Raw genomic sequence first — 16203 nt, forward strand, 5'->3', positions numbered from 1 at the left:
GTGAGTAAATGATTGCAGAATTTTAATTTTTGGGTGAACTGTCCCTTTAAGTGCATTACTGGAATTAGTTAGTAAGAGTAATAACATATACTACATTAATTACTGCAATATTCTAAACTTATTGCATTTTATTTATTATTTAATTTCCCCAAATCTGTACACTTTAACTGATACAAATAGATAAATAAAATACAAAATCCTTATTTTACATTAAAATTATTTGATTTCAGTTCATTTAGTTTATCTTAATGCACTTAAATAAATTACAATTAATAAAAAGTATATATAAACATATTTGTAAAATAATAATACAAATGACAATACAAAATTACTAAAAAATACACAATTAAAAGAAAACAGAAATTATACAAATAAAAGCTAATTCAAAATATTAATAAAAGCTATCTTAATGGTACTAAAATAACACTGTCTTGTACATACTGTATGACTTGTAGTGAGACATAAATGTTTCAAATGTTTGATGCCTGATGTTACAACTCTATTTCAAAGAATATAGAAAAGTTTGATTAACGTTTATAAATTTTCCAAGTAGATTGTAACAGGATATTTTAGTCCCAAGCAATTGTACATGTGCAGTTTTGTCATTCATAGACCAGTTTCCCTGCACTTTGTAATAAGGCAAGGCAGTAGATGAACATTTATTTTGGATGACACTCACACCAATGTGAGACGGTGAGAGAAACACTGATGCATTGCATTTGATATTTTTAGCTACGCAAGTCCGTTTAATTACCTGGGAAACTAGTGAGCATTACATTTAGTTGGCAGGTGGACCAAACAGCATTAGCGGTGTTTTCTTGTAACAACTACAGTGATGGAATGTTGGCTCCAAATGCCTGGATTTCTATTTATAAAGAGCCGATTGCTTTGCATAGTATATTATTAGTGCAACATGTTGCTCGACACACTTGCAATAGTTGTTTATATATAGTCATTTTTGCCTGGGCTGGTATAAACATGCATGTGTTTAATACAGGAGCAGACAGTCGTTAATTTCAGCACAGAGATGATCATCAGGAAACATCTCATTTATATGAGAAGCCGATGCTTGTGTAGAAGAAATATCAGTCCCAGATCTGTCTGGGCTAGAGATCTCTCCAGTGGGTTACCAGTAGGCAGCAGTAATTTTGTTAGATGAATAACTGGGGCACAGGTGTGAAGACATACTTGCACGTTTGGACAAGAATGAGACTTTGTGGACACAGGAGGAGACCGTGTATACAGGTGTATATGCAAAGGCACACATGTACACACATTTGAACCTATTTTTAAACTGTAACCATGAGAACATCTGGTAATGGTATTATTCAAAGGGACAATCTTATATATAAAGACTGTTTATTTTATTTATTTTAATATAAGTAAAATAAATTAAATAAAATAAATAGTTGCATTTTTATTAACTAGCATTATAAAAAAGATTAATAGAATTTATATTTATATAAAAATTACAATAGTATCTCACTGATGCTAAAATAACACTGGCATGATTTTGGTAGGCCAAGATCATGCGTAATATATTATGTATTGTGATATTCCTTTTTTTTGTTTTCTTTGTTGCTGAAAAAATATTCCATGCATTTTAAATACAAATATATATTTGGTGGCTTTTTTGCTAATATTTTTTTATTATTATTATTTATGTTTAATAAATAGCAGGTTCCCATTGTGACAACATGCCCCATATATTGTAACATCCTGGGTCACAAAAAGTATATGTGTTTTTTTCTTTGTTAATTAAGACAAAAAGGTGAGACTTTCAAAACCAGATGTATTCCAGAAATAAAAAGAGTGACAACTTGCACTGGTTTCCCTTATATAAAAAATTACCTTGAAACTGATGCAATATAGATTTTGAATTGCACCCCTACAGCATGTGCTCTCTGTGCCCACAGTCCCAACACTGGGCTTTAACAGCTAATTAGCCTTAATTAATATAATATTGTGCAAATGTGCATTGAACTTGAATGGAAACTATGTTTGCACTAGATCTGGAATCAACATTCATTGGTTTGTCTGAACATTAATTTTACTATTGTTTGTGATGATGTCATTAGTAATGCTTTGTTGTTAGCATATGTGAATGTATGTGTGTGAGAGCACTGCAGTTATCACTGAGGAGGAGAGCGGGAGGCATGAAGGGGGAAATATTTTTTTGCGCTGTCTCTTTTTTTAAATAAATCTGTTACCATAGCAACCCTGGAAGCAGAGGCAGAGAGGGAGGGAGATGGGGAGAAGTGGGGGAGTGCGAGAGACCTGGTAACCATAGCAACTCACAAAGGGACTGGCAGAAACTTACAGAAATATATGAGACGTTATAGGTTGGGAGGGAGAGGAAGAGAAAAAAGAGAGCAAACGAGGTGAGAACCATCTCAGGGAGGGACAAGAGGTAAGTGGACGGAAGAAAATACCTCAGCCAATCAGAAGCTGACCTTCGTCACCATCGCCCAATCAGATGGCTGCTAGAACACAAAGCACCTTTCATGCACAAGACTGCGGACCGTAGTAAAACATGACAAACGGAGAATGAATGTGCATTGGATGATGCAGAAACAGCTATGCTCACCAAAAATGAATGAATAAATGTGCACACGCACATACATTAACATAAGGATTTGATTATTAGACATAAAGCAATAAGAGGAGGAGTATATGAAATATATGTTCATTCTCAGGTAAAAATAATGGTAAGATTTTACTAAAGCCTTTATAAAAGTAGTTTGTATGCATTGTAATGCATCTTATAATGCAGTGTACAATCACATGAATAATTGCAAGCACACAGTTAAAACATTATAACACTTATTAATTCACTGTTACACTATGCATTCTAAATTTGGTTCTGATTATTTACGATAAGATATAATGTTATTACAACGCACATTATGAATAATTGCAATGCATTATACCCTTTAATCACCCTTTATAATGCATTATACATAAAAGCTTTAAGTAAAGTGATACCAAAATAATTGGAATCCAGTCTTGGAATCGATTCCGAAGCTTGAATCAGAGTCAATTCCTAGTAATAATGGTAACTTAAAGGGATAGTTCACCCAAAAAATTTAAATTCTGTCATTAATTGCTCACCCTTATGTCTTTCCAAACCTGTAAGACCTCTGTTCGTCTTCAAAACACAAATTAAGATGTTTTTGATGAAATCCAAGAGCTTTCTGACCCTGCATAGACATCAACACAACTGATCCGTTCAAGGCACAGAAAGGTAGGAAGGACATTGTTAAAATAATCCATGTGACATCAGTGGCTCAACCGTAATTTTATGAAGCTACAAGAAAACTTTTTTGCGCAAAGAAAACAAAAATAATGACTTTATGAAACGACATGATGGTGAGTAATTGATGGCAGAACTTTCATTTTTGGGTGAACTAACCCTTTAATTTTCAAGCTGCTAAAAGAATACTGATGTCTTATTGAATATGTTTAATATTTGTTTAAATATTTAATATATTAAAGAGTTGTCTCTAATTGTGTAGCTGAGTAAATGAACTTTTTTCTGTTAACTTTAGTCCCAGTTATTTTATTCAGGCATAGTTTTCTTTTTTTATGTCAATGTCGAATGGCATACGGTTTTGCTCCTAGAAGACAGTCTGTTGGATAGTTAGTCGTCTAAAGTGATTTGCAGTAAATGTAACCCTCCCACAGCAGCTCGGGTTAAGTTTGTAGCTCAAGGGCAGAAAAGATAGAGTCGGATTAATCACAGTGTTTGGGTCATCTCTATTTGTAACTGAACTTGCAACCCTTTGGGCAGCGGACCAGATCTTTTGGCATTAGGCTGAAGGATTCCCAGAATGCTTCAAATGACAGTGAAGGATTACACAGCCCAAACTTTAACTTGTAAAATCAGTACATTGTTCTCACAACAACACTGGCAATCATGGGATGCCGAGGATTTTGTGCTTACAAAGTCAACAGCTGGTTTTGAGAGAGATTGCTGGCATGCATCTCCTCTGTTCTTCTTCTGACTGGCTGATTGTTAATACACTTACATTTATGTGTTTGGCAGACATTTATATCTAAAGCAAATTATATTGCATTCCAGGTATGCATTTTGTCAGTTTAGGACTTCCCTGGGGATTAAACTCATTCCCATCGAATTTACTGTACTGTTTGAGCTATAGGAACACTAATGAGTCAAGATATCCTAACTTAAAACACTACTGACTATATTTTTCAGTGCTATGACAGCATCTCGTATAAGGTCGCATATTTCTCTAGTAACAAGCAATTTTTTTAAGTCCCTGTATAAGTCATGTGTGTGTGTTTAGAGCTAAATAAATGTATCATTTTTTTTTTTTTATTCATTCACTGTATGTAGAGCGTATTAATACATTTATTAATAATAGATGTATTTATCTATTATTTTATTTTATCTATCAATCTATCTATCTATCTATCATTTTTAAATTTTATATTTATTTTCATATCTCTGCATAGATCTTATTTTTATATAAAAATGTTTATTTAAAGGCTACGTTTTAATCACAACATTTTCAGCAACATTATATATTATATACAATATTTAAATATTTATTGATATATAGAGAGATTAATAAATGAAATAAATAAACTTTAATAATACATTTTAATAATAAATGCATATATTTATTTCTTTTAGCTACTATTTTATTTTGTATATAAATTAATTTATTAGTTTTTATTTATAAATTTTTTGTCTAAATTTATATTCATATTCATGAAAATCACTCATTGTTTTTGTACCTAAATATTCATATTTATTATAAATCATATACGTGATATTTTAGCAGAAAGAGATGTAACTTTATTCCTTTTATTTTTCAGACACACACAAACATGCTCTGTCCCTCTGCAGTTTCTCAAGCTCACATGCAGCGCACACACATGCACATGCACTCAATCACTGCTCTTTTCTATGCGCACACATTAGATTTGCAAATGGAAGCAGCTCTGCTTGAATGAGTGGGTGCACTGGAGAGCCGAGAGGAAGGGAACAAGAGAGAGAGAAGATAACGAGAGATGTGGTTTCCCTCATCCTTAATGTGTCTTTTGTGTTTTTAGCCTGTCTGTCTCTCTCAGGATACCCTCCTCTTTAGTTACCATGGCGACGGCATGTCCCCCCCCCCCCCTTCTCTCTACCTTCCTACCCCGCTTTTACACTCACTCGTTTCTCTGTTACCATGGCAATGATTCTCCCCATCATGATACCTGTTCATTCTTTCTTTGTATTTTCTGCTCCGTTCTGAGAGGTTGCATCTGTCTGTCATTGTGTTTGTTTGTTGCTATACTTAAAGGCTTGCCGTTTATCTGTCCACTTGTCTCTTTGAATTTATTTGCTGATTCTCAATATCACTGATTCTCTCTAAACAGCATCACTAGAGACAGTCTGCACAGGGTGGGCAGAAAGCAGCACGCATATAAAGAGATTTTTGGGGTAATTTTTGCAGACGACAGTTGTTGCTATGGCGACAGAACTTTAGGATTTGGTTGGAAGCGGTAGAAGGAAGAATGTGGGAGAATGGATGGAAACAGCGTAAGAGATAACTGGATGTATGGAGAGAGAGCGAAAGAGAGAGAGAGAAGGGCGTGCTGGATTTTTGGGAGACGACCCTCTGCATGTTCTAGTTTTTTGGCGATGCACTGGCGAGCCGAATATGTCACTCTGCTATACTGCAGCTGCTCTCTCTTTGTCATTCCAATATGTCCATTTGAATTTAGATTTGTAGGGGGAGGTGGGAAAAAAATCTACACTTGGACTCGAGTGCAAAATAAACAAGACTTTTATATTCTAAGAAAACACAAGTGGTCATTGCCTGTACTGGATTGCTGTTGTAGGCTATAGGTTACACTATCAGGAAAAATGGTACAAAAGCTTTCACTGGTACCCTTTCAAACAGTACTAATATGTACCAGGTACTAATATATATACGCTTTAGGTAAAAAATATGTGCCTTTAAGGTACTCATTTGTGCCATTTGGGGTTAAATGAGGTATAAAAGTGTACTGTCACGGTATTCAATTTTTTTTTATTTTTTTTTGTACCAGAGTGTACTTACTGGCCCTCAGAAAGCCAAACTGGGGGTTTGTGAGGGAACTACAAAGGGTTTGGTAATTGATGAGTAACTAATAATTTATTAAATCAATAATATATACAAACAGTTTTAAATGGGGGGGGGGGGGGAATAAAAATAATCAAAACACTGACTTATTCAAAAAGATTAAATATTTTATTTCTTTACCTGTTTTACATGTGATCATTAACCAACATCAAAGAACCTTAAACATGCAAATTAGCTGTTCAATTATTTAAATATTATACTGTATATAACTTAATCAGGGGTACTTCAAGTAAATATTTTAAGTCAAAAGGGTTCGGAGTTCAAAGTTTGGAAATCCATGCTTTATGATATTGTTATCTTGCTTGGGTCCCTCCTTATTTATAATTATGTGACTCGTTTTATTGTCCACCAGGCAAAAATCATAAGTCTTTGAGTAGTAGCACATATCTCCTTAACAAACCAGATAATTTGAGGCATCATTCACTTCCATAGAACAAATGGTGTTGCAATAATGTCTGAAACTTTTTTTTTGTTTTGTTTTTTTATTTATGGTAACACTTTAGTTTATGGACCAAATAACTAGTTGCTTATTAGCATGCATAGTACTAGCTTACTGGCTGTTTGCTGGTACTTATAAAGCACATATTAATGTCTTACTCTGCATGACCATATTTTAGATCCCTTAATCCTACCCCATACCTAACATAACAACTAATAAGCAAATAATAAGCAGCAAATTAGGAGTTTATTGAGGCAAAATTTGTAGTTAATAGTGAGAATTGGTCCCTGAAAATTTCTTGATAATTTACCCATGTCATCCAAGATATTCATGTCCTTCTTTCTTCAGTTGCAAAGAAATTGAAGTTTTTGAGGTAAACATTCCAGGATTTTTTTCCATATATTTGACTTAAATGGGAGCCAATAGGTTGAAGGTCCAAATTGCAGTTTCAGAGCTATACATGATCCCAGCCGAGGAATAAGTGTCTTGTCTTGCATTTTTCTAAAACCAAAAAATAATAAGAAGAATAAAAATGTCTACTTTGTAATCATAAATGCTCATCTTTGCACTAGCTCAACTTCACACATTACGAAGTCACATTGGAAAGGTCATGCGTGACGTAGGCTGAAGTACCGACCCAGTGTTTACAAAGAGAACATGCAAAGAAAGTTTTTCGCCCTACCCTACCTTTTTGAATCAAAGTATACAGACGAAGAAGTAACCATGCATGACCTTTCCAATGTGATTACATAGTGCGTGAAGTCACGGACGTGCATCGCAGAACTAGTGCAAGGCAAGCATTTGTGGTTAAAAAGCATATTATTTTTTTTTAGAAAATGATGATAATTTTGCTAGATAAGACCCTTATTTCTTGGCTGAAAACATGTAGAGCCCTTTGAAGCTGCAGTGAAACTGCAATTTGGACCTTCAACCCGTTGGCCACCATTGAAGTCCACTATATGGAAAAAAATCCTGGAATGCTTTCCTCAAAAACCTTAATTTCATTTCGACTGAAAAAGAAAGAAAATAGAGCTGCAAGCAGCAATTACGGGGCCAAGCGCATCAGCGGCAAAATAAGGAGCTAAGCATAGCATGGAGCATCAGGCCAACTGCAGAAATTAGTAATTGAAGCCATTTTAAAATTATTGTAGTCCAAATGCCTGAAAAATCATTTAAAACTACTAGTAATACGATTGAATGACTTTTAACTTTTGACCAACAGGTGGCACCGTTATCAAATCGATTTGGTGTGTTCTGTGTGAGGTGACAATGGCACACACAAAGCATTGCAGACATACGGCCTCATGTCTCAAATTCGTTGTTGTGGTATGTGAAAACTGTTTTGTCTATCAACACAAAATCCATAACTTTTGTTAGCATGGTCTGAAGATGTTATGATTCGATTTTGGTGAAAATCGGACCAACGGTCTAGGAGGAGTTTGAAAAAGTAGGTTTTTAAAGAAAATCAAAAGGGCAGGGAGAAAGTTTGGCTGACTATGGCAACATTGGTATCACTGTTCTCAGCATGACCCAAGGAATCTATTTATACCAGTCTCATTACAATTGGCAAAATTCACAGAAAGGTATTAGCATTTACTTGACATTTCATTGTAACTTTTGACCACAAGGTGGCACTGTCTCAAAACTTTATGAGTACTTTCAGGTCATGGTCTCCATGGTACACATAAAGTTTCGTAATGTTACACCAATGCATTCGTAAAATATAGCATTTTTTATCATAATACCCTATTATAGTCAATGGCAATTTCATATTTTGTTCAATTATAGCGCCACCAAGACAATCCCACCAAATTGTTTATGTGTCCTTGGAGTGTGCCCATACATATGTGTGTCAAATTTGGTGAAAATATCTCATTTTGTTTTGGAGTTATAGACATATTTGAGTGTAAGTAGATGAAAAATGACTGACTGTTGACTTTGTTTGCATTTTGTGCCACTTACTATCAACATTTTGGCAATTGGGCAGTAGTGTATAGCCGGGACGCTATGTTTCCGAATTTCCTACGGTGGTTTCGTGTCGATCGGAATAACGGTTTCTAAGATATTGGCAAATGTTTTTTAAGCGCTAAAATGCAACGTAGCACTAACCATAAGGCAAAACCTGTTTGGTATCGCTGGACTCGGCAAGGATTCAGGAGTCTAAAAAGGTGACTCCCGTGAAAATAAGTCAACCCAACCCAAAGTTATAAGCATTTGAATATGTGATTTTACCACTAGGTAGCGCTGCCTCAAAACTTGTCAGGCTCCTTCAGGGCATCGTGCTGATGACCCATACCAAGTTTCATAATGATACGTTAATGCGTTCGTAAAGTATAGCATTTTACTACAAAATTCAACATGGCCGACGCCCAAAATGGCTGACATGGGAAAATGGATATGGTTGGACTCGGCATGATGCACCGAATCTAAAGAGACCGTTTTTATGATTTTTGTCCAAACCATTCACAAGTTATAAGCAAAAATATGCATTTTTCATATCTCTTGAGCACTAGGTGGCACAGTGCCGAAACACTGCAGGTAGCCTCAGGTCATGCTCCGTCAAAGCCTTGCGGAGATATAGCCTCAGATGCATTTTTGTGTGCTTTTCGGCGAATTCGTTAGTGTGGTATTCGATAACGCTTTGACGAATCGACTTGAATTCCATAACTTTTTGCCAGCATGGTCTGTAGATGATCTGAGCCAATTTTGGTGAGAATCGGATGAATCGTTTAGGACGAGTTTGACAAAGTAGGTTTTACGAACAATTGAATATAGCAAAAAAACTAAACCTTACACTTTTTTTTAATTTTGACCCTTTTTTTAATTTTCAAGGATTCAGAGGGAAAAATTATTTTCATTTTGTGGCTTACGGTTCAAAAGTTAATAGCATAACAAAATTAAAATGTTCATGTTTAATTCAATTTAATTCAATCGTGTTACTTGCTGTTTCTTTGTAATTGTTCATGGAATTTACTATCATTTTTTTGAGTGAAAATGCTAGTATGCTAAATGCTAAATGCTTACAGCCTTTTCAGTGCAGTATAAAAGATCTAAAATCTATTTTTAGCTCAAATTTCTGATGACATCCTCAGGGTTATGTTTCATTCTTGTTACTTATTCACCATCATACCTTAAGGTGACACGGCAAAGATTCTCTTTCATCTTGAAAAAAATCGGAAAATGTGAGATTTTTATAGGAGTAAAAAATGTGTGAGAAGCAGAGCCTAAATGAGAAATGACATGACAGAAAAGAGCATAAAGTATTCACTTTCTGTGTGTTTGTTGCACAGAGGTGATTGATGCTGAAAACCAACGTTTTCTCAAATTTCTAATTAAGAGACAAAAACAGAAAAAAGAGGGGAGGAGAAAGAGGTAAGAGACATGAGGTGAGATGGAAATCTTTTGGAACTGAGGAAGAGAAGGAAAGAAGAGACACAGGGAGAGAGGTGGTAAAGGAAATGCCTGACATTCTTTCAGTGCTGTGAAGAGAAAGTGTGTGTGTGTGTGTGTGTGCATGTTTATGTGGTTTATGAGGACACAAATTTGTATAATGACATGGGTATGACAGAGGTATTACAATATGAAGGTGGTTTATGAGGACACTGCCTATGTCCCCGTAATTCAAAAGGCTTAAAAAACATACTAAATGGTGTTTTTTTTAAAAATCTAAAAATGCACAAAGTCTCCTGTGAGGGCTAAGTTTAGGTGTAGGGTTGGTGTAGGGCAATAGCACACACAGTTTGTTCAGTATAAAAACCATTACGCCTATGGAGAGTCCCCATAAACCACAAAAACCAACGTGTGTGTGTGTGTGTGTGTGTGAGTGAAATGATCAGATGGAAAAAGGAAATAGACAGTTGGGATGAGTGGGAGAAAGAGAGGAGAGATAAATAAAGGAAGAAAGTTCACATACCAGAAGGAAAGATGAAAGCGGAAAATAGTAGCAGAGGAGCCATGCAGGAAAGAAAAATAAAGAAAAGAAAATGTGGTAGACTGGGTGCCCTCATGTGTCCTGCAACCCATGGAGATGACCTTTGACCTTTCTAACAGCCTTTTGACACAAAGAGATCAGTGGATCGAGGCCTCAAGCAACTAAACAAACGTACATTATGACCGCTATAGTCACAGCACACTCTTCTTTTGTCTCTCTTCCTTCTCAGCACTCATTACACTCCTCACACTCACTCCCTGCACTGCAACAGCTCAAGTGCAGGGAGTAACAGCAGAATTTCATCATAATTTTGTTTTTTAAGCGACTGCTTCATTAGTGGTATGTACACACACATACACACACATAGCTGTGAGGAGATGTAGATGTTTCAGCGGCTTTTCTCTGGGGCTAAATCTGTCTCTCGTCCGCTCCTTCAAGCGCCAGTTTACTTGGGATTCCTGGGACGAAATGAAATATTAATGAAATGAAGGGCATTTGGCAAATCTTTTACACTGTCCTGTTTCTGTACCACTGCTATTGTCGGGGGTCACCAGGTCCCCCTGAGGCCCCATTGCACACTGAGTGACATTTGAGTGGTTTTGCAGAATGTCCTGAAGCATGTTACCCCTGTACACAACATGCCACTGTTTACAGAAGAACATTTTGTGGTGTGTGTGTGCACACTTTTTGAAATACTGGGTGTTGTTGTTTTTTTGGTGAATACATATGTATGATGTTTGTATCTCTATGGCTTATTATAGAGATTTCTCCTTTTTCATTGTTAAAAGTAACAATTTTTATTTAATATTTAATAGTTTCTGTGTTAATAAATTGCATTGTGTCAGCTCAGACTAAAATAATATACTGTATATTATATGTTGGATTTAACCAGGCATTTTCTGCACTGATTTTGTGGGGAAAATCTGCAGAATACTGGGGAAAAATAAATACATGGTTTAATTTATAAACCTATACATTTTTTATTTCGTTTCAGTTTTTATTAAGAATTGCTATATCCTGATTATATAATATTCGGTAATTCACAATTTAAAAACAACATTACTCGTTACTTTGTCAGTTTGGTCAGTCCACTGCCAAAGAAAAGCAAAGCCCAGCAGAACCCAGCAGTTAGCGTAGAGGCACAATTTTTTTTTAAATTGAACTACCTACTTTTAACTTGAATGCCACAAGTTTTTTTTTAGAACACCATGTCATTTTCAAGATGGTGTAAAAGACATGAGGGCCACTGTCCATTTAGTTAATGGAAAAACAATGAAAAAGCAGCAGTGGAATGCAAAAACTTGTTCTGTGTGAAGGGCCCCTAAATGATTCAACGAATAAATCCTTTGAGCGAATGATTCAAACGACTCACTCAACAGTCACTTGTCGCCACCTACTGGCAAAGTGGACCTGCAGAAAGAGTAGCTAAATAAATTGAGAAATCCCTAAAGTATAATTGAAACCAAATATTAAATAATAACACAAGGGCTGATCAGGATTTTAGAAATTTTTGCATTACATTAAAATTCTTCCAGGTCAAAGTGAACAAGAACAAAGAAAGATGCATATGGTGGAAAAATAGAGATGGTGGGAAGACAGAAAAATGCAAAGGTGTAGAAATGTGTAGCCTGTGTTGTAGAGGGGAAAAAGTGTCCACCATCAACTTAAAGGCGTGAAGGTATGAGTGTATGAAGGAGGCACAGAGTGAATGAAGGAGATGGAGGAGGAGTAATCCAGTAGAAAAAAGGTGAGGACTCAGCGAAAAGGAGGAGGAGTAAAGTGAAAGATGAGGATATTTAAAGAGTGGGATGAAATCAGAGGGGGGAGAAGGATTGAAAGTACTGTAAAAAGCTAAAATTGAAATTGTATCTGTGTGTTTCTCTCCTCTGTTCCACTTACATTTCCCTCAGGAATGAGTGGGATAGAGAGAAGTGGGAGAGCTTTATTCACACCTTTCCTAAAGAGATCAACAAACATGACATAGGAAAAGAAATAGGCTTACACATATGGGTACACATATACTGTAAAACAAGTAGATACCATAAGAGAAAGTTAAACAGGCACAACAGGACAGACACACACACACATACACACACTTACGGATGTTAATGAGAGCTGATGTGTGCAGAGAGGTTAGCATATTTACTACTCTAAAAAAGCAATTAGCGCCACAGAGAAATGAAATGAAAGCGTGAATAAAATATGGCTGGAAACAGATGGAAGGGAAATGAGAGTATTTGTGAAAATGGGTTGAAAAAAATCAAAGACAAATGGAGTGACAAACTAGTGACTCTCTGTGGTCATTAAAAATCCCATGGCACTTCTCGTAAAGAGTAGGGGTGTTATCCCAGTGTCCTGGCCAAATTCCCTCTACTGGCCCTTGTCTATCATGGCCTCCTAATAATCCCCATACACTTGATTGATCTCTCTCTCCTCTCCACCTGTAGCTGGTGTGTGGTGAGCGCACTGGCGCCGTTGTCCTGTGGCTGCCGTCGCATCATCCAAGTGGATGCTGCACACTGGTGGTGGTTGAGGAGAGACCCCCCCACATGATTGTAAAGCGCTTTGGGTGTACAGCAATTCACAATAAAGCGCTATATAAATGCATCATTCATCATTCATTCAACTAGAAGCAGAATTTGTAAATAAATAAGTTTTTTAAATAATAAAATGTAATTCCTATTTAAACTTTGTTTCATAAGGTACATTGCATTCCTTTTTCATTTTAATTGAATATTTATTTTTCATATTGATTATTTGATGATTTCTGCAAAGGGAGACAGTAATACCACATGCAAATTAGTGCAAATCCAGACTTTTATAAAATGCCATCATGATAGTTTCAAGATCACTGGACATTTTGGAAATATTATTATTATTATTATTACTAATACAATTTTGCGTGTTAAATAAAATATGTATTCAAAATATAACCACTTTGTTTGTGTTTAAAATGTTATTTTATATTATATTGTTGCAGTTACTGCACATCCCAGGATACCTTTTAATAGCACACTTTGATTTATTGGTATTTAAAGTTTAGTTTAGTCAACTTCTGCATAGAGGGACACTATATGAGACCATAAAAAAGGTGAATAAAGAAACTGATATAGGAAAGAGAAGATTAGAGTCAATTGAATCAAAAAAAGATTAATTTCTTTGATTTGTTGGAAATAGATAGTCAACCCCAAAGGCTGATTCCAAAAAGTTGGGCTGGTTTGGTTTCGCAGACCTGGCAACCCTGCTTTTACTGCTGTTACTACAATACATACTCCAAAAGATTCTTCACAATTTCGATTTATCCCAGTTAATCAAATTTTGTAACTCTGTCCACAAAATGACTCGTTTAGAATCTCTGCTTCCTCCAGCAACCTGTACATCACCTCATTCTGCCTGCAGGTGGTGACCAGTGAATCTTTTACTCAACAGCACGTTGTTATGTTGTATTTGAAAGAGGCATCAGAAAAGCAATGAAAGAGTTGAAAACAAAGTTCATTATTAATTTTAAACAAGTGGTTTATTACAGAGGCTTCCACCTCAGCTGCCAGCTGCTAATCCGGCTTTTCGAAGAAGCTGTGTGCTTACAATGAATACACCTATATTTATTTATTGTTTTAAACAGAAATGTTAAACTGTAAACCATTACACTTTATATTGCTCTGTTTAGTGTAAGATCTCACTTTGCCTGCCTGAGTCTGATGAGTCTGGAATCCAGCCTTGGAATCGAGTCCAAAGCTGAGGAGCGTCTCGCTGCAGCCCACAAGATCCAGGGGGCGTGGTTAGATCCAGATTCAACTCCTCCCACCTTACATATACCTAAACCTACCCCCTGATCCTTAAACCTACCAATCTCCACCCCCTAGATGTGGATCCAACCACGCCCCCTGGATATTGTGGGCTGCAGCGAGCCCTACTTGCCGAAGCTTGAAACAAAGTCAGAGTCGATTCCTAGTAATAACAGTAACTTAAAGGGGATAGTTCACCCTAAAATGAAAATTCTGTCATTAATTACTCACCCTCATGTCGTTCCAAACCCAAAAGACTTTTGTTCATCTTTGGAACACAAATTAAGATATGAAGAAAGTAGTAAGGACATTGTTAAAAAATACTACATGTAACATCAGTGGTTCCACCAAAATTTTATGAAGATATGAGAATCCTTTTTGTGTGCAAAGAAAACAAAAATAACGACTTTGAGGGTGATATAATTAATGACAGAAGTTTAATTTTTGAGTGAACTATCCCTTTAATCTGGTGATGTAAATATTTTGGTACCTGAGGCAGACTAGACATGAATTTTAGTGCTCGCACCTACTCATGGACATCACAGAACACACACCCACACAAAATACAGTTTTATTTGTTTGTGTGCAAAATTAGAGCAAGACTTGCCCTGAGGAAAGATGTGGACAGATGAATGTTCTGTCTGAGACCATTTGACTAAGTCATGTATTCTTACTTACCTCTCTTGGCACATAATTAAAAGCTTGTTTCTGTGTCTCTGTGTGCTACAGGGTGCATTATTGTCATTCTCTGTTTATCGCTTTCTCTCCATGACGTTTTGCATTTGACTCTGCTTTTCTAAATGCTTAACATTTGGCAGCACCACTTCAGGGATGTTTTCCTTATACTGTAGCATCTGGAAATACTTCAGAGTTTTCAAAAATACACACACACATAGATGAATCAGTCTATGAATCAGACATCAGATGTTACGTCTTTGTTCTGAGGGCACTTTTGCATCACTAATGACTAGTTAACCGAGTGAAGCTGCTTTGAGCGTTCTGATACACGGGCCAGTGTCATTAAGCGCTGTCATAAGCAGCTGTGCCGCAAAGACATGACGTCATGTCTCCTGCAGTCCAATCATGATGCATGGACAGTTGCAAAGAGAGAAGGCTGGTTTTATGACAGAAACTCAATGTCCAGAGCCCTTGACTTTCCGTATGACTTTCTTTCTTCCATGGAACACCAGAGTCAGTGTGACCGCTTCAGTCCTCTTTCATTTGCACTATATGGAGAAGAGTGTCCAGTACATTCTTAATTATTGGTTTGCTGGAGTAAATGGGGACAAAATTTCCATTTTGGTGTGACCCATTCCTTTAAGTATGATGAAGAGTTTTATGGCTGTAAATGTAATCCTCTGGAGGTGCACCTTTTCTTTTTTTTCTCCCTCTCTTTATTAACGTTTTGCCTTAATTAGCAAATTGGACTGTTACCAATAATCCTGGAGGAGTGGCATGTGCCGGAGGAGAAAGAGAGGCTGGAAGAGAGAGAGTGATGGAATTTTTCAGAAATATCTCTGCGACGATGTAATGGATGAAAATTTGAGATGTGGCTGTAAGAGTCGGGGTAGCATATGTTTGTAAAAAGATTTGGTAACTCTGAGACCAATTCTCACTATTAACTAGTTGCTTATTAGCATGCCTAGTAATGACATATTGGCTGTTTATTAGTACTTATAAAGTACATATTCTGCATGAATATTCTACATCCCTAATCTTACCCAGTACCTAAACTTAACAACTATTAAGATGCAGCAAATTAATAGTTTATTGAGGCAAAATTTATAGTTAATGGTTTGTTAATAGTGAGAATTGGACCTTAAAATAACGTGTGACCAATTGTTTATTATTATTTTTTAATTAATCTTAATTTTAATATATATTAAAATAAGACATTGATTAACACAAAAT

General features: G+C 36.1%; 1 protein-coding gene across 3 annotated transcripts in view; it reads left to right on the forward strand.

The window, feature by feature from the left end:
• The window catches only part of kirrel1b (kirre like nephrin family adhesion molecule 1b), a 35171-nt gene that overhangs the window by 3570 nt on the left and 15398 nt on the right, over nucleotides 1-16203 (forward strand). The window lies entirely within an intron of this gene.

Source organism: Barbus barbus, assembly GCF_936440315.1.
Source record: "Barbus barbus genome assembly, chromosome: 26".
Taxonomy (NCBI): Eukaryota; Metazoa; Chordata; class Actinopteri; order Cypriniformes; family Cyprinidae; genus Barbus; species Barbus barbus.